The 22,428-nt window shown below is 35.6% G+C and overlaps 2 pseudogenes; both read left to right on the top strand.

Annotated features, from left to right (window-relative positions):
* Positions 1-2,764: 2,764 nt before the first annotated feature.
* On the top strand, positions 2,765-3,241 carry LOC129074462 (dCTP pyrophosphatase 1-like; annotated as a pseudogene).
* Positions 3,242-9,975: 6,734 nt separating this feature from the next.
* LOC129074507 (translocon-associated protein subunit alpha-like) lies at positions 9,976-11,504 on the top strand (annotated as a pseudogene).
* The last annotated feature ends 10,924 nt before the right edge of the window (positions 11,505-22,428 follow it).

Here is a 22,428-nt window from a genome sequence, read left to right as displayed (position 1 = left end):
TGGTAATCTCCCATTGTATTCAAGCTATATGACTTGACATCATCCAGATATCTCTATTTATGTATTTAATAAACTCATATGTAATGCTTACTCTGAGTCAGACACTGCTTGAAACACCTTACAAACAAGTTCATTTAAATCTCCTACAATACTATGAGGTAGGTATTGATAATCACTGCTTTCAGCTGGGGAAATTGAAGAGGGAGGTGAAATAACATCTTCGAGTCATACAACTGCTTAGAGGTGCAGACCTCTAGCTCTTGGATCTGTCCTAGTCATCAAAACATTGTGCTGCCTCTATCTTTGTAGGAGTTAAAGTGTCCCCATCACCCTAGAAGGCACCTCATTAACTCTTCTCTGCTTACCTTGCACAAATACAAAAAAAAAATTACTGGTGTTCAAATTAAGGTCTCTTCTACAAGGGACTTTTCTGCTTCTCATGCAGAATTACAATGCATATATTCTGAAAACTGGCTTTGAATATTGAATAAATCCTGAATTAAGGCTAAGCAGTTTCAGGTAATAAACTCATTAACCCTTGTTTATTGCTGTGAAAGATTCTTCCCTAAAATTAGTTATACACAATAAATTAACATGGGATGCTTTGAATTAGAAAGAAAAGTGATGTTTTTAGTCTAAAAAGTGATGTGCTATTGGAAAAAGAGTCAAGTTGATAAAACAACATGATTAGGTCTTTGTAGGATATGGAATTTAAATGAGAGATAAGAAATCTATCCATCCCAAAAATCTTAGGACTCTGAGAAAATGAGTACAATTTTAGATTCCCTGGGCCCTGACCTTGGAAGAACAGAAAACAACAGAGTAAATACACCAAGCAATAGCAAAGGAGAAGGAACAAGTCAATCACCATCTTCCTTCCTTCCTCCCTAAAGTTTTCCAACAAATCAGGTATGAGCTCAGGAGCAAACAGGTTTTAATTTGATAATAAATCAATGTTTTAGCATTAATAGGATCAGATTCTTTTATTGTCTGAAAGTGAAATAGTTCATTAAGAGCTATGACAAGAGAAACTAAGGTATATTTCTAGCATTGTAACCAAAGATAAAGAAATGAGACCCTACAGAAATATAATAAAAGTAATGTTGGCAGAATAATATATTTTTCAAAAATTAAACAGGCAGTTGTCACCAGCATATAATAGACCTCAAAGTGCTTCAAATTGAACAAGAAAGCAAAAAACTGTAAGCCAACTTTACTTATAAAGATGTTTATTCTTTATTACAATATCTGAGGATGAATCTAAAAGCACATTAAAAGAGTAATAAACTATGATAAAGATAAACTTATATTAATATGAAGTGGTTAGGTTTTAGGAAGTTCATAATGAAATTGGTCATAATAAATGTTCATATGATACTTATGGGTATATTTCACTTAAAAAGGGTCGTGATGAAACAAAAAGGAATGAAAATATGGATATGTCTTTAGATTAACCGAGTCATCAATCTGTTAAGCCAATGCTTGCATCATGCTTAATGGTGACATATTAGAAGAATTTCCCCTTAATAGTATTGCTCTGAAATTACTTATAAATGAAATTAGAGAAAACAAAACAAAACAAACAAAAAAGTCCAAGAAGGTAAAGATCAGAAGGAAAGGAAAAAAAAATTTGAAGCTGATATAATTATATTCCTAGAACCCCCAAATCTATTAATAAACAATTAGAAAATATCACTTCATAAAATGTTGATTTACTAAACCATTATAGTGAAATACTTCTGCTGATCAAATAAATAATTATTAATAAAATATTGGAAGTAAATATATCATTTAAAATAAATAGTAAGTAAAAATATTAAATCACTGAGAGAACGGTTAAGAAGTATTTTGTGCCTATGTAAGAAATACTTCAAACCCTAATCAGGGCTATGAAAGTAACCTGAATATGGAAAAAGTTGTACTCTTTTTGCTTATCATAGTAGATCTCCCTTCCCCCCGCCAAAAGAAAGATTTACACACCACTCTTGTATCCAAGACATTCTTGCTTTTGACAGTAAAATGCAGGAAGGTTCTATTGTGTCATTTGAGGACCTTGCACAGTTGTTCCTTCTTTCTTGGGGCCCTACCTTGCCACTAGGGAAACAACCCAGGCTAGCCTGGTGTAGGATTAGAAACCATGGAGAATAGAGAAGGGCTATCCCAAATAGGTCCATCTGTATCTGTCAGAATTATCTGACAGAAACAGAACAGATCTGTTTTAAGGAGTGGGTTCGCATGGCTGTGGAGCTGGAAAACCTGAAATCTGTAAGGCACTTCACTGCAAACATCTATGAGTCCAGCTGAGAGCGCAAGCACCACCTACCTGAACCTGACTGGTGCTGCCAAAGCGTAAATTGGAGTGATAAACTAAGTTACTAACTTTTGGGTGCTTTGTTACATGCAAAAGCTAACTGACTCTGAAATAAAGAGTAAATCTAAAAATATTTTATTTTAAATTGACCTATCAGTTAAGGCCCTGGTAAAGTACCAATAATTTGTTTCTTTTTTTTTTGAAATATTAAAAGTAGCATATAGCATTCAGATGGAAAAGCATGCACAGGAAACCAGATTCCCAAAAACAAAATTAATGATTACTAAAATATACTGTAAATACAGCAATTAAATCAATTTAATTAATTTAGTCCTAATCATGAAAAAAAAGAAAACAGAAAATTTTCAAATATAAACCTGAAATCTATGAATCTCATAATGTGATAAAAAGTGAATTTAAAAACAGCAAAGTCTGGGCAGCAATTCAGTGGGAATGTCTGTTGTAGGTGGGGAGAAGTGTGGGGACACAGGACGAGAGGACACTGACGCTGCTTTCAGCTTCAGCCCAGAGCCCACACTCAAGGACATCCACTGCCTCCATGCTCATGCTGCTGAAAGAGACTGGGACCAATTCCACCAGCCTCGGAACCTCCTCCTGGCTTTGGTGGGCGTAGTGGGGAAGCTGGCAGAGCTCTTTCAGGGGAAGTCCTTTGAGGAGCTTGCCCCCAAGCCGGGCCCCAAGGAATGGCAGCACTTTAAGAGGAGTGTAGTGATGTCCTCATCCACCTGGTAACATTAGCAGCCCACTGTCATGGTGGATATCAACTGGTGACACTACCTAGCACATCTGTCTCCTGGCTCTTCCTGCATTTACACAGACCTGCCCCATCAGGCCATCTCTGAAGACCAGTCTGTGAGGACTGCAGACCTTGTGCAGGTCCATGAGTCCATGAACCAAGCCTCAACCTAGAAAAGTGGGCCGTGGATCTGCAACTCAGCATGCCATCTGAGGAACAGATGGTGGCCTGGCCAAAGAACCTTATTCTGGTCCTTTCCTAACAGATCACAGACCTGGGGACCCTACTTCCTGAGGACTGAGGCTCAAGAACCTCTGAAAGAAAGCCTCTTTGTACTTACAAAGAGAAACTGGGTTATTTTATTTTGCATTTTGACTCATTTTGACTTTGAGGTCTTGTTCATTGAGCTCTAGTGGAACTGCTAGAAGCTGCTGCTACCTTACCTCAGGGTTTCAGTTTCCCACTGGTAGAGCTGACAGATAAAATACAGAAATGCAGTATATTCAGTTACTATCAATTTTAGGTAAATAATGAATTTTTAAATATGCCAAATATTACATAGGATGTGCCATTTGCTAAATATGGCAAACCTATCTTTCATTCGACATAATTTAAGAAATGAGATTGTATAGTTAGGTGTGACTCAATCAGTGGTAATAGCTGGTCCAGTAGCAGCTCCCATCAGTTACCCTCAGGTGGTTAGGGCCAAGGAAAAGGTCCTCACCTCCACTGCTCCTCACAGAATCTAGCAGGAGCTGTCTTCCTCAGAGAGTACAGGCTCCTGATTGAGGAATGGCGAGGGGTCCACACAGCTTTGCTCCTATTGAAAGAAGCAGCTGGATGTGCTTTGCATTGACAAAGGCACTCAAACCAAGAAGTCTGAGAAAAGTGAGCAGAGGAAACATCGAACCCAGCAACCAGCACCCAGCTACACCTGCAGGCAGCCACGACTAGCGACAGGCAGCAAGCTGACTCCCCCCACGTACAAGACACCTCCCAAACTCTGGAGATTATGTAGCTTTTTTTTTTTGAGGCCATCACTTCCCAGATGCAAAGTAGTATGAAAGAAGGATTGAAGAAGCACAGAGCCCAGCCAGTCAGAAAGTTCAGCAAAACAAGGCCACACTGAAGTAATATAGCAAAAGTCTAGAAGAGAAACTTTCTAAACGAAGGACTAAGAAATTTTTTGGGGGGAGTTGTTTCACCATAACTAAAATTGTTCATTAATTTTCTGAAAATAGAAGCAGCACCTGTCCATTGTTTTGCACTGCAACTAAAGTAGTACTTACTTTTGATTTATTTTAAGGTATATTTACTGAGTCATTATAGGTCAGGTGTCTTTTGAACTTTGGTCTTTATCAGATCCTTTTCTGAGTCACAGTAACCAAATGATACATTTGGAAATCAGTCTCCTATGAATGGTGCAGAGATGCATTAATCTGGCCCTGGAGAATGCGGTGTGTGTGACTACACATTTCAATTGGATTTCAGAGATCCGTAATTTGGTAACAAGCTCCAACTGTTTTTTGAGAAGCAACGATTCCCAAGATTATTAAATAGGGCTCATTCTGAGAAGCTTGTTGAGTGCCATATGTTTCACATTCATTGAAAGTTAACTCATTCTGTGGTGTGGGATTTGTAGGAAACACTCCAGGTCCAATCACCTTTGCTGCTTTAAAGGTATCCCCTCGCCAGCTGAACTTGGAAGGGTGTGGCACAGCAACAAAGAGTGTTTTTAAGTCATTCTCAGAAACTTATGTAGGACCGCTGGACGTGAAATTATCCCAAGACCCCACACAACAGGGAGGTTGGTGAGCAGGCTGGGTATAGATTTATAAACTTTATTTTACCTTCAGAATACTTTTGAGAGTAAAAATGTTACCCTTCATAATTATACCATGTCAACAGATTTAAGCCAGGACACTGCCTGACACACTGGATTAGAAGGGGATCTTGAATATAATTCTTCACTAGGAAAGTTAGGGAGAAGTACACAATGGTTGAAAGAATCTTATTAAGGTGAAATATTGACTATCACATTCTCTTTGGACTAACACTACTAATGAACATTTTTTCCAATGTCTCCTGACACTAAACTGGAAGGGTCAGAGTTTTCCTCTGCTAGAGGCAGCTAAGGTTTAATAGTTGGGTATAAGTGGAAGAAAACAAGTGAATAATAGCAATTATGTGTGGAAATCAAATTTTTAATATTACTGACAAAAAAAAAAAAGAAAGTAAAAGAGTAAGAGTGGATCAGTGGTTGATCCAAGATGGTGGCAGGGTAGGTGGAAGGTGCACTCACCTCCTCCCAGGACCAAACTGGAATTACAACTAAAATATAGAATAATCGTCCTAAATAACCAACTTAAAGCTAGCTGAGTGAAAGTCTTAAAACCAAGAATTTACAAAAGAAGCCACACTGAGACTGGTAAGAAAGGAAAAGACACAAAAAAGGCTGGCCCCACCCACATGCAGAGGCTGAGAATCTGGGGGGATATTTCAAGTGCAAACGTTCCTTTGGAGGAGTGTGGGGTCTCAACCACACACCAGGTTTCCTAGTCCACAGCACCAGAGCTAGGAAGAGATGCCCACGTGATATCTGGCTGTAAAAATCAGTAGGGATTTGTCTGCCAGGGAAAGATGGGAGTCTGCTAGAAACCCAGGTACCCTCTTAAGGTGCCAACACAAAAATCTCACTTGCAGCCACTCACCCTGGGCTCCAGCAGAGAAAGAGAGAAGCAGATGAGAGTCATGTAGGTAGAAACTAGGTGGTTCTGGGAAGAGAGCTAAAGGGACAGCAGCCTGGGTTCCTGTCCTGAATCCCTCTCAAACACTTCCCAGACATCATCTGTCTTGGGCCAAGCACTTCCCACCGTACTACATCAGCCTAGGGGAATGCAAGTGCCTCAATCTCCAGGATCCCTGCTGTCCAGCCTTACAAAGCTCAAGCCCTGCAGAAGAGTCAGCTTCCTGGGCCCAGATATAGAGGTCTAGGCAGACTCAAGGGGTGTCAGAAGCTAAGCTGTGTGGCTCTGGACCAAGGGCCATTCCCCTTACCTTCCCATGAGCCTGGCCAGCTACCCACCTGACTCCTGGTGACCCTGCTTTGCTGAGCTTGAGCTCTTCAGAAGATCTAGGCAGAATCTGGGACAGATGGAGTTTTCTGGCTCTAGCATGGGGGACATTTTTCCCTTATTCCTGTGAACTGTACAGAGCCTGCTATTTTCATGGTTTATTCAGGCCTGATAAACTCTCTGACCTCCCCCTGACAACTCCCTGAGACCCTGAACCACCACGAATGTCTACAGGCACCCAGTCGGTGATGCTGACCTTGGCATACTCTCAGACTTTTGCTGAAGGGCCTTAGTTCCAGCACTGGCACTGCGTTTGAATCTATATCAGTCTGGTGAACACCACTCGCTCCTACCTGGTGAGTCACTGGGAACCTACCTCACCTAACTCACACACCACAAGAGGGCCTTTCAGTGACTGAGTGTAACAAACAGCCACCTGATAAAGGCAGGTAGAAGAAGATCTTAGGTTGCCTTGGGCCTTTTGGTGACCTGTTCTTAGGCTGGGTGCTGGTAGAAGCTAGCTTTGTTACATAGCTTTGTTTTTTCCCAAGCACACTTATGCCCAGAAGAGGATGCCACAAAGTGTGGAAGCCAGGGTTGGTCACAGGCAGTGTCTGACACTGATCTACACAAAGGTCTGTCCTAAAAGACCTCAGAACCAATACCACTAATGGCTCCACACAACATCAGAGGATTATCCAATTAGCTCCATGAGTGGCACATCTAAAAGGAGATCCTGCAAGGCACTAGACCTTGTTGAGACTAATTCTTCTTCATGTGGTCAGCACCCAGCTAGCACTTCACGCACAGAGGTGGATCCTCATAGTCAGGCAGCCTAAGGGTCAACCTCAGGGATGAGTAGGCCAACAGCAAACAAGACTCAGATACAAAAAGAGTGTTCACATAATCCCCATAAAGAACATTTTTTGAGCACCCAGTTCAGGTCATTAGGGAGACTGTGCCACTGAGACGCACAGGGCACCTATAATATAAGATAACCCTACCAAGATTGGAAGACATAGTAAATCTAACTAATACACACAAATAAACACGGGGGGCAGTAAAAATGGGGAAACAATTAAAGATGCCCCAAATAAAAGAACAGGAGAAATATCAGTGAGAGAAAGCGAGAGAGAGCGAGAAAGCAAGTGAGCACACTAAATAAAATGGAGGCAAGCAATTTACCAGATACAGAGTTAAAACAAAAATGGTTATGAGGGTGCTCAAGAAACTTAGTGAGAACTTCAACACAAATATAACAAGCATTAAAAAAAGGACATAGAAACTATAAAAAGAGCCAGGTAGAAATGAAGAATACAAAATCTGAAATGAAGAATACTCTAGAAGAAATAAAGAGTAGGTTGGATGAATGCAAAGGATCAAATCAGTGATTTGGAAGACAGTATAGCAGAAAACACCAATCAGAGCAGCAAAAAGAAAAACAAATAAACAATGAAGATAATTTGAGGGACCTTTCAGACAACAGGAAGGTAACAACATCTGCATTGTAAGGGTACCAGACAAAGAAGAGAGATATAAAAGAATTGAGAATCTATTTGAAGAAATAATGACGGAAAACTTTCCTAACCTGGTGAAGGAAGAGGACACATAAGTTCAGGAAGAGCAGAAAGTAACCCAAACAAGATAAACCCAAAGAGGCCAACAGAAAACATTGTAATTAAAATGGTAAGTGTGAAAGACAAAGAATCTTAAAAGGCACAAGAGAAAGACAGTTAGTTACCTACAAAGAAACACATAATATTGTCAGTTGCTTTCACAACAGAAACATTACAGGCTAGAAGGACTGGCAGAAAATATTCAGTGATAAAATGAAAGAACCTACAACCAAGATTACTTTACTCAGCAGGGCTCCATTTAAAATTGGATGAGAAATAAAGAAATAAAGAGCTTTCTAACAAGAAAAAACTAAAGGAGTTAATTAACAAATATTTTCTGATATTTGTTATTTCTGATAAACTTTTACCAGGTTTATCAAGAAAAAAAGAGAGCAGACCCAAGTAAATAAAATCAGAAATGAAAGAGAAGTAAAAACTGACACCAAAGAAATACAGAGAATTGTAACGAAGTATTACAAACAACTATGTGCCAAGAAATTAGATACCCAGGCCTCAGCTCGTGTGGCTCAGTGGATTGAGCACTGACTTGTAAACCGTAGGGCTACTGGTTCAATTCCCAGTCAGGGCACATGCCTGGACTATGGGCCAGGTCCCCAGTGGGGTTTTGGGGGAGGCAACCACACATTGATGTTTCTCTCCCTCTCTTTCTCCCTCCCTCCTTCTCTAAAACTAAATAAATAAAACCTTTTTAGAAATTTTACATTTGAAATAAATGGATAAATTCCCATAAAGATACAATCTGCTAAATCTGAAGAAGAAACAGTATCTGAACAGACTGGTTAAAATTAATTAAATCAAATCAGTAATCCAAAAGCCCTGGACTGGATGACTTCACACTTGAATCTTACCAAACATTCAAAAAGAACTAACCCCTATCCTTCTCAAACTATTCTAAAAAATCCAAGATGAAGGGATCATCCAAGCTCACTGTACAAGGTTAACATTATCTTAATTTCAAAACCAGATAAATAAACTGGAAAGAATAAAAATTATAAGCCAATGTCCCTGATGAACACAGATGCAAAAAACCTCAACAAAATATTAACAAACCAAGTCCATCAATACATTAAAAAGATCATGCACCATGATCAATAGGGTTTATTCCTGAAATGCAAGGTTTGTACAATATCTACAAATTGATTAACATGATATACCATCTAAACAAAATAAAGGATAAAAATCATGTGATCATATCAATAGATGCAATAAAAGCATTTGACAAATTCCTCACTCACTTATGATAAAAATCTCAGCAAAGTGAGAGTAAAGGGAACAAACCTCAATATAATAAAGGCCATTGACAAACAAAAGCTAACACCATACTTAATAAAGAAAAAAAAAGCATTTCCTTTATCATCAAGAATGAGACAGGGATGTCAACTTTCACAACTCTTGTTCAACATATTACTGGAAGTCTTACCTTCAACAATCAAACAAAAAGAAAAAGTAAAAGGTATTAAAATTGGAAAAGAAGAAATAATTATTATGTGCAGATGACATGATACTGTATGCAGAGAATCCTAAAGATTCCACCAAAAAATACTAGAATTGATAAATTAATTCAGCAAAGTAACAGGATACAAAATAAATATCTAGAAATTAGTTGCATTTCTATACATTAATAATGAAATGTCAGGAAACAAAACTAATAAAACAATCCCATTTATAGTTGCATCAAAAATATAATAAATGCATAGGAATAAATTTAACCAAGGATGTAAAAGACCTGTACTCAGAAATCATAAAACACTGAAGAAAGGAATTAGAGTGATATGAATAAATAGAAACATATACTGTGTTCTTGGGCAGGAAGAATTAACATGTTAAAATGTCCATACTACCCACAGCTATCTATAGATTCAATACAACTTCTATCAAGATACCAATGGTGCTCTGGCTGGTGTGGCTCAGTGGACTGAACACCAGGCTGTGAAGCAAAGGGTTGCAGGTTCGATTTCCACTCAGAGCACATGCTTGAGTGGCAGGCCAGATCCCCAGTTGGGGGTATGTGAGAGGCAACCACACATTGATGTTTCTCTCCCTTTCTTTCTCCCTCCTTTTCCTTCTTTCTAAAACTAAATAAATAAAATGTTTTTTTAAAAGATACCAATGGCATTTTCATAGAACTATAACAAATATTCCCAAAATGTATATGGATACACAAAAACCTGAATAGCCACAACAATCTTGAGAAAGATGAACAAAGATGAAGGTATCACCATATCTTATATCAAACTATACCACAAGTGGATAGTAATCAAAATCATTTGGTACTGGCATAAAAGTAGATGCATGCATAAATGGAATAGAATATAGACCTCAGCAATATACCCATAACTAAAAGGTCAGTTAATATTTGACAAAGGAGACAAGAACATACAGGGAAATAAAAACAGGCTATTCAATAAATGGTGTTGGGAAAATTAGACAGATATGTGCAAAAAATGGAACTAGGCCATTTTTTTATTCCATATAGACGAATGGATTAAAGACTTAAATGTAAGATGAAGAACCATAAAAGTTTTAGAAAAAAACATTTTCAGTAAGATGGACATTTCTCATAGTAATATTGTTTATTAAATATCTCCTCAGGCAAGGGAAATAAAATATAAACAAATGAGACTAGATCAAACTAAAAATGTTTTGCACAGCGCAAGAAACCATCAACAAAATGAAAAGACAACCCACTAATGGAAGAACATATTTGCCAATGATATACCTGTTAAAAGGTTAATATCCAAAATTTATAAAGAACTTGTAAAACTCAACACCAAAATACAATCCAACTAAAAAATGAACAAAGGACCTGGATGAAGAACAATGCCACTATCACTGGAGCCAGCCTAGCGCTCCCGTTATGGCGACTGGACACAGGAGAGGACTCTCCATAAGACTCCTCCTTTCACCTATTTCTGCTTCTCTTCTTGGTGCTCCCTCCTGCCCCCTTGCTCCTAGGTGGCCTTGGAGGCTCAGTATCAGCAGCTCAAGACCTTACAGAAGATGAAGAAACAGCGGAAGAGTCAATAACTGAAGATAAAGATCATGAAGCAGAGGTGGAAAAAGATGAACCCACAGATCTGGCAGAACGTAAAGAAAAAGAAGATGTATCCAGTGAACCTGAAGCTTCACCAAGTACAGATACAGCTATTCTGTTTATGAAAGAACATTTTCCAGCAAATAACATTGTGAAATTCCTGGTAGGCTTTACAAAAAAGGGTCCGGAAGATTGTATTGTTGAATCCCTAGATGCCTCATTTTGTTATCTTCAGGATTATCAGCTTTATATCCAGAGTGTCACAGCTCTCCCCCCGAACACTGTAGTGACTCTCCAGAGGCAGGTGACCTCTGAGCGCTCCTTCATTCCTTCAGAACCCACTGGTCTAGTCATCAATCTGAACTACAAAGATTTTAATGGCAATGTATTTCAAGATGCTGTCTTCAGTTAGTTACAGTTATTGAAAGAGAGGATTGGCTAGATGGAGAAACTATCCTTCTATATGTTCCTTGCTGGTCTCGAGCTCTTGGTTATTGTTGGCCTTCATCAACTCCTGGAATCTAGAAAACGCAAGAGCCCTATACAGGAAATAGAGATGATTACATCAAGTCACAGTAATGTTGACGTGAGTTGGATTCTTCAGGAAACTTTGAGTCAAATCAATAAAGCTTCACTAAGAAGGTTGCCCAGGAAATGGACACAGAAGAGATCCGTGGGATCTGATGCTTAAATGTTCCTCTGTGTAACAATTCAGTCTTTACTTAACCTGCCCTAATGTTTGTCATCCTGGTGGAAATTAGTGCAGAGAAGCCATATCACCATAGAAAACAACTACTACTTATGTGTGGACTGAGCAGTCAGAGTCTGTGACAATAATATTTTTGAAAGTGAACTACATTCATTTTTCCAAAGTAACAAATTTGTTTTTTTTTTAAACCACTAAAATCTATATGTGTGCATGTGTATGTATGTGAGCAGTTACTGTTAAAAGAATCATTGTTGAACTGCCTGAAGCATGCCTTTAGAATACTGAATATAATGCTGCTACTTCTTCCTTCTTGATATTTTCTGGTATTTCCTTCCAAAAGTCAATATTTGCCCAATATGATTGTGTATGTCCCACTTTAGACTGTTCTAAAGAAAACAATTTGTTTCTTCCTTAGAATCCCAGTTGCTGGCACAAATTAGTATTTGGTTGTTATTGTTGCCATTTTACAACTAGTATTCTAAAAGCACAAGCAAGAGCAGCTGCTTTTTAGCAATAGAGTTGTTTTGTTATTTTGCTGCTGTTTACTATAATATGTGCCTTCCAAACACTTCCCAAATGAGTTCAAGGGATTTGGGGATCTCTAGAAACAAAATTGTGAAACATGGAAATTCTGCTAATTTTAATATATATCAAGTCTACTCCACTCTCTTTTTTTAAATATCAAAAAGAAAATGGTATGTTTGTAGAAACTGAATTGTTTTGTCTATTACTGTTCTATTTCTTACCCAAGGAATACATTTGGAATGATTTTAGACCTACTTAGGACTGTTTTGATTGTTTGTTTGTTTTGTTTTGTAGAGACATTTTTCATCCTTAATAGAAGCATTTTGCTTAAGAAAACTTGTCTTGGCTACAAATTAAGCAAAAGATCAATTTATTGGGGCAGAGATATTTCAACTAATTCTAATTTGTTAAAAAAATTTAGTTGGGTATTTTTTTAAATGGTTAACCAATTGTTTTTTATCTAATATTTTGGAGATTTCATTGTTGCTATAACTGTTTTTACTTAATCTGAAGAATTTTGAAATTTTAAGCAGCCAACATCTAAGAACCAAACAGATTTCATAAAATCCTCTCAGTGAGTTAGTCTTGTCCTAGGTATTAAATTAAGTTGGCATTATTGTCAGATGAACAAAGGGTAAAATACAATAGTCTGAGCAAATAAGAGGCTTTTTCCCTTTGTCTTTAAGCCGTTTTCTTCCACATATATTTTGTAAGAAAATGGTAAGTGAAATTTTAGTGACTGTTAATTCCTGGTTGTTTCTATTATAATGAACTGACTACTCTTCATTTTAATACCCACCTGCACCCATACAAAAAGAACAAAATACACACAAAAAAACTTTCCTAATTGTTTAACCATTTAAAACATCTGAGCCAAAGTCAGTGACAATAAAATAGAAGTCATTGTATAGTTACCAATCATATTGCATGTAGGGGTGAAGGTGTCAAATTAACTATGTTGGCAGTGCTGAACTATATACTTTATATACCTGTAAAGTGTTGGAGTTTTTAATTGGGCTATACAATCAGTAGCTTATTTTGAAAAAGCTCTATGAGCTCCAAGAAACTGCTTTTGTTGTTGTTCTTGTTGTTGAATGTTATAAGGATACCCCTCCAACTTCTCAAGGAGTATATTCCCAGATATTTTTGTGAAAGTCCAAATTTGTGAAACTACTAGAATATAATGCAGTGAGATGTAATTAAAAATTTGAAATGACCTCTAGAGAATTTTATTGAGTACCTGGTAGTACTGAGGCAATGACAAAACGACACTGAGTTACAGGTGCCAGCCCTTCTGACTCCTAAGCAATTTGTTCTACATACTAGCCCTTCCACTTCTGAGGTTCAAGTTAATGCCTCATTAATTATTTGTCAGGTTTTAATTTTTTAAAATAGATGGGAAACACTTGAAAACTCAGTATCCCAGGGTCTTTGCTAATGTCAGTAAGTGTTTAGCAGAAACTAACTCTATATTAAATGGAATTCAGTTCCACACATGGTTTGTTCAAGCACAGTTAATAAGTAGTCTAATTTTTAAATTAAAATATTTGGCTGAAGTTTTTGTTTGTTTTGATATATTCATTTGTTATCTCGTCCATGGTTTCAGAATTAACATTTTGAACAACTTGGTTTGAGAATCTGTAAAATGAACTAAGAAGAAAAAAATAAACAAAGGATCTAAATAGGCACTTCTCTAAAGAGGGCATACAGGTGCCCAATAGACACATGGAAAGATGCTCAATGTTGCTAATCATCAGATAGAAGGAAATTAAAACCACAATGAGATATCACCTCACAATTGTCAGAATGGTTATCATCAATAAATCAACAAATAACAATTATTAGGGAAGATACGGAGAAAAGGTAACCCTTGTCCACTGCTGGTGGAAATGAAAATTGGTGTAGCCACTTTGGAAAATAATATAGAGATTTCCCAAAAATTAAAAATGGAACTGCCTTTGATCCAGCATTTCTGCTTCTGGGTATATATCTGAAAAAAAAATCCAAAACACTTATTCAAAAAGAATATATGCACCCCTATGTTCATTGCAGCATTGTTTATAATAAATAGCCAAGCTATGGAAGCAACCAAAGTGCCCATCAATAGTCGAGTATAATAAAAAAATATGGTGGTTTATATATACAATGTCACATTATTTCTCCATAAAACCATTTGCTCCATCATGGACAGACCTAGAGAGTTTTATGCTAAGGGAAATAAGTCAGACCAAGAAAGACAAATAACATATGATTTCATTTACATGTAGAATCCAGTGAACAATATAAGCAATCAAACAAAACTGATACAGAGAGCAGACTAATGATCGCCAGAGAAGAGGCAGGGGGCTAGGTTAAAAAAAGTGAAGGTATTGAGAAGTACAGATTGATAATTACAAAAGAGCCATGGGAATATAGAATACAGCATTGGAAATATAGCCAATAATATTGTAATAGCTATGTATCTTGCCAGGTGAGTACCAGAAATATAGGGGAAACACTTTGTAAAGAACACAATTGTCTTACCACTATGCTACACACCAAAATCTGCAAAATAATATTTAATGCAAACTGTAATGAAAGAAAAAGAAACACATCTGACAGAGTGCATTCATCATCACCCTATAGATATCGATCAGTTGTACTGTTTTTATATTTTAAATTTAGCTTTCTTACCTGAATAAAAAAGAGAGAGTAAAAAGAAAGTAAAAAGAGAACTATTATCTCAATTTTTTAATCTTTAAAAAATACTTTGGCATTACATTCATATACCTATTATTGAGTATGCGACATGCTAGGAACAGTTCCATAATGTATCCTTACTGCAGCAAAAGATATACAGCTGCATTTTAACAGACCAGAACGAAGACTGTTAAACTATTATAGATTACAGGTGAAGACCATTTGAAGCGTATTTAAGAGAACGCTTTAAACAGGCAATTTCCTGGAGGAAGTTATACTTTAAATTCAGTGACCTGTGAAAAAGTTTCTTCTCTTTAAACATGTCTGCTTCAAAAGATTTATTGATTGTGAAGAGGAAAGAGTAAAATTTTGTGTTTTATTTTGTATTTGCTACTTGCCTTAAAGGTTGAAAGAGAAAAGAAACACTATGAGCTACCTATCATGCCTTTGTTCTATGTACTAGATAGATTTAACAGAAGGAAAAGAAAATCAACTGGAGAAGTTAACAAGGTAAATCGTATTTAGGTATATTTAGATATTAGTAAAATGCTGCTTAGGATGTTAACTTTTACAAACCTTTCGAACTTATTAATGGCCATTAGAATATCTCTCAGAGCCCCAATATAATCTATCACTGAACATGCAAATTAGAACAATATAACAGGAGCTATAAAAGTCTTATATAAAAACATATGGCAGGATGCAGTGAAGCCAAAAAAGATAAAACCAAGTCCCAAGGATAGGCATTAAACCCTGCAGGAGGAAGTTCTAGGTTTTTTGTTTTCCCTATAAAATGACTATGACCTTTATGTGAGGAACAAGGCTAAATAGCATATCATACATCATTTCCTCCCACATACACAAATGTTGCATGTTTACTTTTAGACATACAGTTATTCAGAAACTTTAATTTGGAGGTTATTTTAGCTTACGTATATTTTTTACTTATAATACCTATTCATTAAAATTTTTATCTTTTTTACTATATAAAGATTCTGTATTATTTCAAGTTGGTATTCAGTGCCTACCTAATTAACACACTAAATATTTTAGCCACAAGGACATAGAAATTTCAATATTTGCATAAATCCCAGTATTTTGGTAATGAAATATCCTAATTTATTTCAATGAATCCTAAACAGAAAAGTCAATGCATCTGTAATTGTTTTAAATCAATTTATACCTCTCCTGAATTTTCAAAGTTTGAATTAAATCTCAAGTTCAACCTCTTTTCAATTTCTATCTTCTCCCTTCCTCCATCTGCTCCCCACATTTATCTCTTAGGCACCCTCCATCTCTCTCTGTCATGAAATAACCCTATACATCTACAGTCTATTGATTTTTAACAAAGTTTTCAAATCTTTTAATAGGAAAAGATCAGTCTTTTTAACAGATGCTCCTGGGAACACTAGATTTTCACATGTAAAAGAATGAAGCTAGATCCCTCACCTCACACCCTATAGAAAAATTAACTCAAATGGATAAATAACATAAACACAAGAGCTAAAATCATAGAACTCATAGAAAAAAAAATGAGTAAATATTTATCACCTCAAATTTGGTAACAGATTATGACCCCAAAAGCGCAAGTGACAAAAAAAAAAAAACACAAAACATTGAATTTAATCAAAATTTAAAAAAAACCCAAAGTTGTGCATATGTAATGGTTAATTTCATGTGTCACCCTGGCTATGTCACAGTATATAAATATGCATTTGCATATTTCTCTATTTTTATGAAAGTATTATTTAGTTGAGATTAATATTTAACTGAGCATATTTTGAGTACAGGAGACTATGCTCCATAACTTAGGGGGGACTTATGAAACTCATTGAAGGCATTAATGGAAAAAAGGTCAAACTCCCCAGAGGAAGAAGACTGACAGCAGACTGCCAGACTGCTTTTTTGGCAGGAACTGCAACTCTTCCCTGAGTCTCTAGCCCATCAGCCTACCCTATAGATTTTGGACTTGCTAGTCTCTGCAAATGCATAATTCAATTCTTTAAAATAAGTCAATACATTATATTGATCAATTATATGATATATGTTAAACTATGGAATATTAAATAAGATATTAATAAAACAGAAAATATTCACTTATCCACACAACACACACCTACACACAATGTACAATTATATAAATATGTGCGTGTATATATATGTGTGTGTGTATATGTAAACACAAACAGATATAAAACAGTGGGCAAAAGTAGGTATACAGTTGTGAGTACATAAAACAGTTTATTCTTATATTATTATTTATTAATTTTTGCATTATTTTTTGTATTACAACTGTAAACCTACTTTTGCTTACCCCTACATATGCTGATAGTTAAGATGGGTAAGATCTACGGATTCAACACAATTCCTACAAAAATTCCAATAATGTGTGTGTGTGTATGTAGTTTTTTTAACACACTGAGTAAAAAACAGCATCAAAACAAATTATCAGGAAAATGAAACAACCCTCAAAATGAGGGGAAATATTTGCAAGTCATATATCAGATAAGCATTTTCATGGAAATTAGAAATATTTTTTCTTTTGTTATTGTATTTTTTCTCTATTACCATTTCACCCCATTATACTCCCCTCTCCACCACAGTTACCAAACTTTTGTCCATGTTCATGAGTCCTTTTTCCTTTTTGCTCAGTCCCTCCACCCTCAAACCTCTCATAGCAGTCATTCTGCTCTCTGTGTGACTATCTCTATTTTGCTGGTTAGTTCAGTTTGTTCATTAGATCCCACATATGAATGAAATCATACACTATTTGTCTTTCTATGACTGGCTTATTTCTTTTATCATAATGTTCTTCAGGAACAACCATGCCGTCACAAAGGGTAAAATTTTCTTCTTTTTATGGCCGACTAGTATTCCATTGTGTAAATACTTCATAGTTGTTTTATCCATATCATCTACTGATGGATACTTGGGCTGCTTCCATATCTCGGCAATTGTAAATAATACTACATGAACATAAGGGTGCTTATGTTCTTTCAAATTAATGTTTTAGTTTTCTTCAGGTATATTCCCAGAAGTGGGATCACTGGGTCAAAAAGCAGATCCATTTTAAATTTTTTGAGGCATCTCCATACTGCTTTCCAGGATGGCTGTACCAATCTATATTCCCACCAATACTGCAAAAGGGTTCCCCTGTCTCCTCACAGACATCCAAATTGGAAAAAAAGAGGTAAAACTATCCTTTTTTATAGATGACATGATACTGTACATAGAGTACCCAAAGAGTCCACCAAGAAACTGTTTGAACTGATAAGTGAATTTAGTGAAATACAATAGCAGGATACAAAATTAATATCCAGTAATCCGTTGCATTTTTATATGTCAATGATGAACTATCGGAAAGGGAAATTAAGAAAACAAATGCATTCATGATTGCTTCAGAAAGAATAAATTGCCAAGGATGAAAAATAACTGTACTCAGAAAATTATAAGACACTGAAGAGAGAAATTGAAGAAGATACAAATAAGTAGAAGTATATACCATGTTCATGGATTGGAAGGATTAACATCATTAAAATGCCTACGCTACTCACAGCGATCTATACATTCAACACAATTCCTATAAAGATTCCAAAGATGTATTTCACAGAACTAAAACAAATATTTCAAAAATTTATATGGCACCACAAATGGTTCTGCCTAATAACAGAGGTCCTGAGAAAGAAAACCAAAGTTGGCGGGTGTTATGTTAGTATTTGAAAAGAGCTTCTGCAATGAAACAACAAAAATACAAACTAGTTTATAAAATGGATTAAGAATTTGAATAGACATTTATATAAATAAAATATACAGATGAACAATAAGCAAATAAAAAGGTGTTCAATATCATTAGTTTCTAGGGAAATGAAAATCAAAACCACAATTAGATACCACCTCATACTCACTACAATGACAATAATTTTTAAAAAAACAGAAAATAGCACATATTGGACAGCATGTAGAAACCCTTGTAAATTGCTGGTAGAAAGCTATCTAAAATGGTACATTCACTGAGGAAAATATTTTGGCAGTTTTTCTAAACCAAATCTGTGTATGACCCAACAATTCCATTCCTAGGTATGTACAAAAAAAAAAAAAAAAAACTGTGACTCTGATGCTTGTGTGCCAACATTTACATCAGCATTATTCAAAATAGCCAATATACATAAAAAACTCAGATGTCCATCAGATGAATAGATAAACAAAAATTTCATACAAGCAAATATTATTCAGCCTTAGAAGAGATATGTTGATAAATGTTACAACATAGCTGAGCCTTGAAAACTTGCTGAGTAAAATAAGCCAGACACTAAAAGACAAATATATAATTCTATTTATATAAATATCTAGAATAAGCAAATTCATTCACCCAGAAATTAGAGTATGGAGAGTTATTGTTCAATGGTTACAGAATTTCTGTTTTGGTGGGTGAGAAGTTTTGGACTGGTAGTAATAGGTTCACAATATTATGAATGTAATTAAGGCCACTGAGTTGTACACTTAAAATGGCTACAAAGGTTATGTGTGTTTGTGTGTGTATATATATATATATTCCAGCAAAAGTTAGGCCTGCTTGAGTGTGGTTGGTAGGATCATAATATGTGTGTAATAATTTATAGTTTTAATTTGAACATTTCACCTAAATGTCATGGTGTGCTGGAGTGTGATACTGTTATGTTACAGAATTACATGCTTATGATTTTAACAAAAGAAGGTTGTCATTTGTGCCAGATCCTGTGTCTGTGTGCGTGTGTGTGTGTATACCAATAAAATAATGATTCTTATTTTACAATGGAAGAGGGGTTTATAATTATGATAAATTTGTCATTAAGCCTCATTGAAAACATGATAGTTGACAATTACATCAAAGTTGGAGATGTTAGTGGGATAGTTTCCCTAAAATAGAAGCCTACTCCATAGATCATGGGAAGCCTACAGCGTTGAAGTGAAATAATACAAAAAATTTTAAATAACTTAAAAAGCAGATGAAAACAGCAATTAATGTAATAAGACCATACCATAAAGAAAATATGGCATGATATAACTTTATTAAGTGTAGCTCATGCCGCTTGGTTGTGCTAAATGCAAGGCAAAGCTAAAAATTTCCATCATTACATGTTAAAAAAATCAATAAAAGCATTGTGGCCATTACTTCGGAAAGGGTTTAAACTACTTTTGTAATAAAGATTCTATTTTTCAATCATTAATATAATTTATCATTTATTCCTCTAAGGAAATGAGTGGGATGAAATATTTAAACTATTTACTCTGAGTTTTCATCCTGTTCTAAATCGATGCAGCCTTCTCTGCTATGAAGTTTCTGTATGGAGTCTGTAGCACCAAAACACTCACACACACTGACACACAAAACTTGCACAACATACTTGCTCCCAGGGGGTATATTTACTATTCACATAGTTTTGTGTACATTATTTCTTTAAGATCTTTTCTATGAGTTTGGGAATTAGGCTCAGAAGAAAAACCTCTCAAACACTAGAGGACACGAGCAATAAATTAAACAAGTCTTTTTTTCCTCAGAGATATTTACCTGGTGAACAATAGTGTTCTTTGATGTTTGCCTACAAATATTGATTTAGTAGAAACATTAATGATTTTTACTTATATTAGCTACCTGGGTTTTATCTACAAAATATAAGAAGACTGCTCTCAGATTAAAAAAATATTTTACTGTTTTTAGCATCCATTGTTCCTACAGAATTTTCTTTATTGAAAAACAGAAGAAAGAAAAAGTATCATAATACTTTAAGCATGCCCGTAGTCCAAGAAAGTCATATTTGTAAGTTCCCATGACTGTGAGAATGGCAGTCAATACAAGGTCACCAGCCTAATCTTTAAAATCTACAGATGAAAAACAAACAAACAAAAAAACAGTAATAGGAAAAAGGTTTTTTTTTTCTTGGCCACTATTTATTGTTAAAGTATTCTGTTATATGAAAGTGAGTTGTTCTTTCTTTCAATACACTCTTACTCCAATTTACAAAACGTTAAAATACACGTGTGAGGGATATAAGAGAGAACAAGTCATTCTAATTACCTTCTGATTTACAGGTTTTAGGTGCTCAGTGACAGTCACTGATTGTGTCTTAGAGAGATCAGAGTAATTAAAGTTCAAACAAGTGTAGTTGTAAAAAATAACACCTGTCATCCTCATTGAACCATAATTTTTTTTCATTATTTTGAAGTAGAGCAACAAATCCAAAAGTGACCTCAGATAATATTCCAGGCAACTCACTCACTTTACAGATGAAAAGCAGAACCCCACAGATATTAAATTCTTTCTACAAAGAAAAAAGCTTTTGAATAACATATCTGGCCCTAGAATACTTTGGCGTTCCTTCTACTACACCTCATAAACTCTGCCTTGTTTTTTAGTCACTCTACTTTTAAAGGCAAATGCAAATTAAAATAAAAAAAAAATAAGAGGCTTAATTCTCCCTGTTGAAAATAAGTGAGGAGATCCCTTCCCCTACTTCTTTGAGCACTTACTTTAAGTTAATTGATTTCTCCTGTGTTTCATACAGACATTAATATTGTCAATGACTAGAATGGCATTTTTTCAGCTTGATGACCTAGACAGAATGTCTTTCTCAAGATCCTGGGTGTTGTCACTGAAAAGCAAGCATCAAGAGAGATAGTGCCTCTGTCTCTCTGTTTCTGTAGGAAGGTAGGAATCTAATTTTGGTGGGCGCCCTGCTCCAAGTTGCAAAACTGCTTTCTATCATGAGATATAAGTGTGTGTTTCCTCAGAATAAAGCCAATTAGCTAATACAATCCAATTGCCAAATGAAGTTAAAATATACTATGTGTGACAAATTGTGCTATTAAATCTTCTTATTCAAAAACTAGTTGCTTGTCTTGAAAATATGTGTGTGTGGATTATAGCTGCTTGAATATATATAAGGATGAGATTTCTGTCTTTATAGTCTTTTTGTGGATTGCCTTTGATGATCATCACATTTGGTTTAATGCTTATTCAATAACAAATGTTTCTCTACTATCTTTGTGGAAAGGATTTCTGGGTTGTAAGAAGATTATGGTTTTAATTATATTTTCCCAGTGCACTAGAATTAGTCTTTCTTCCCTCCTTCCCTCTTTCTCACTTCTTAACCTTCAATCTGTTCCTTTAACCCTTCAAGAAATTGAGTATATATGTCAGGAATTTCACAAAAGACAAGAAATAATTAACATTTTAATTTTTAATTCAGCTCAGAAAACTATTATATTGTACTGATTGGAAAGCGACTACTATGATAGGCATTTATTTGCACAAAGATGGTAAATTGTCCTCAAGAAATTAACAGAGGGGAGACAATGAACAAATAATGCAATGCAATGGAGTTCATGGAATGATTGCGATGTACATGAAGTCCTCGGTAGCGTGGTGGTTAAGGGCAGTATCCTGACCCAGGGCTTTCTGAATTTTACCTAGTTTTGCGACTATTCTAAAAATAATGACTTTTGCCACACCTCTCTGTGCCTCAGCTCTTTATCAATGAAATATTACCTACCATGTAGGACTGTTGTGAAAATTAAATGAATGTATGTATCTAAAGCCCTTAGAGAATATTTGGCATAATGTAAGTCCTCTACGAGTCTGAGTCATTTGTGAGTCAGTAGGAAGATCTTTAATAACCCATTCTGAATGATGATTTCCATGAGTTCTGAGGATAGACAAATAGAG

The sequence above is a fragment of the Pteronotus mesoamericanus genome, unplaced genomic scaffold, assembly GCF_021234165.1.
Source record: "Pteronotus mesoamericanus isolate MK-2021 breed Mesoamerican mustached bat unplaced genomic scaffold, CSHL_Meso_final contig_50, whole genome shotgun sequence".
NCBI lineage: Eukaryota > Metazoa > Chordata > Mammalia > Chiroptera > Mormoopidae > Pteronotus > Pteronotus mesoamericanus.
This window is presented reverse-complemented; position numbering and strand designations above follow the sequence as displayed.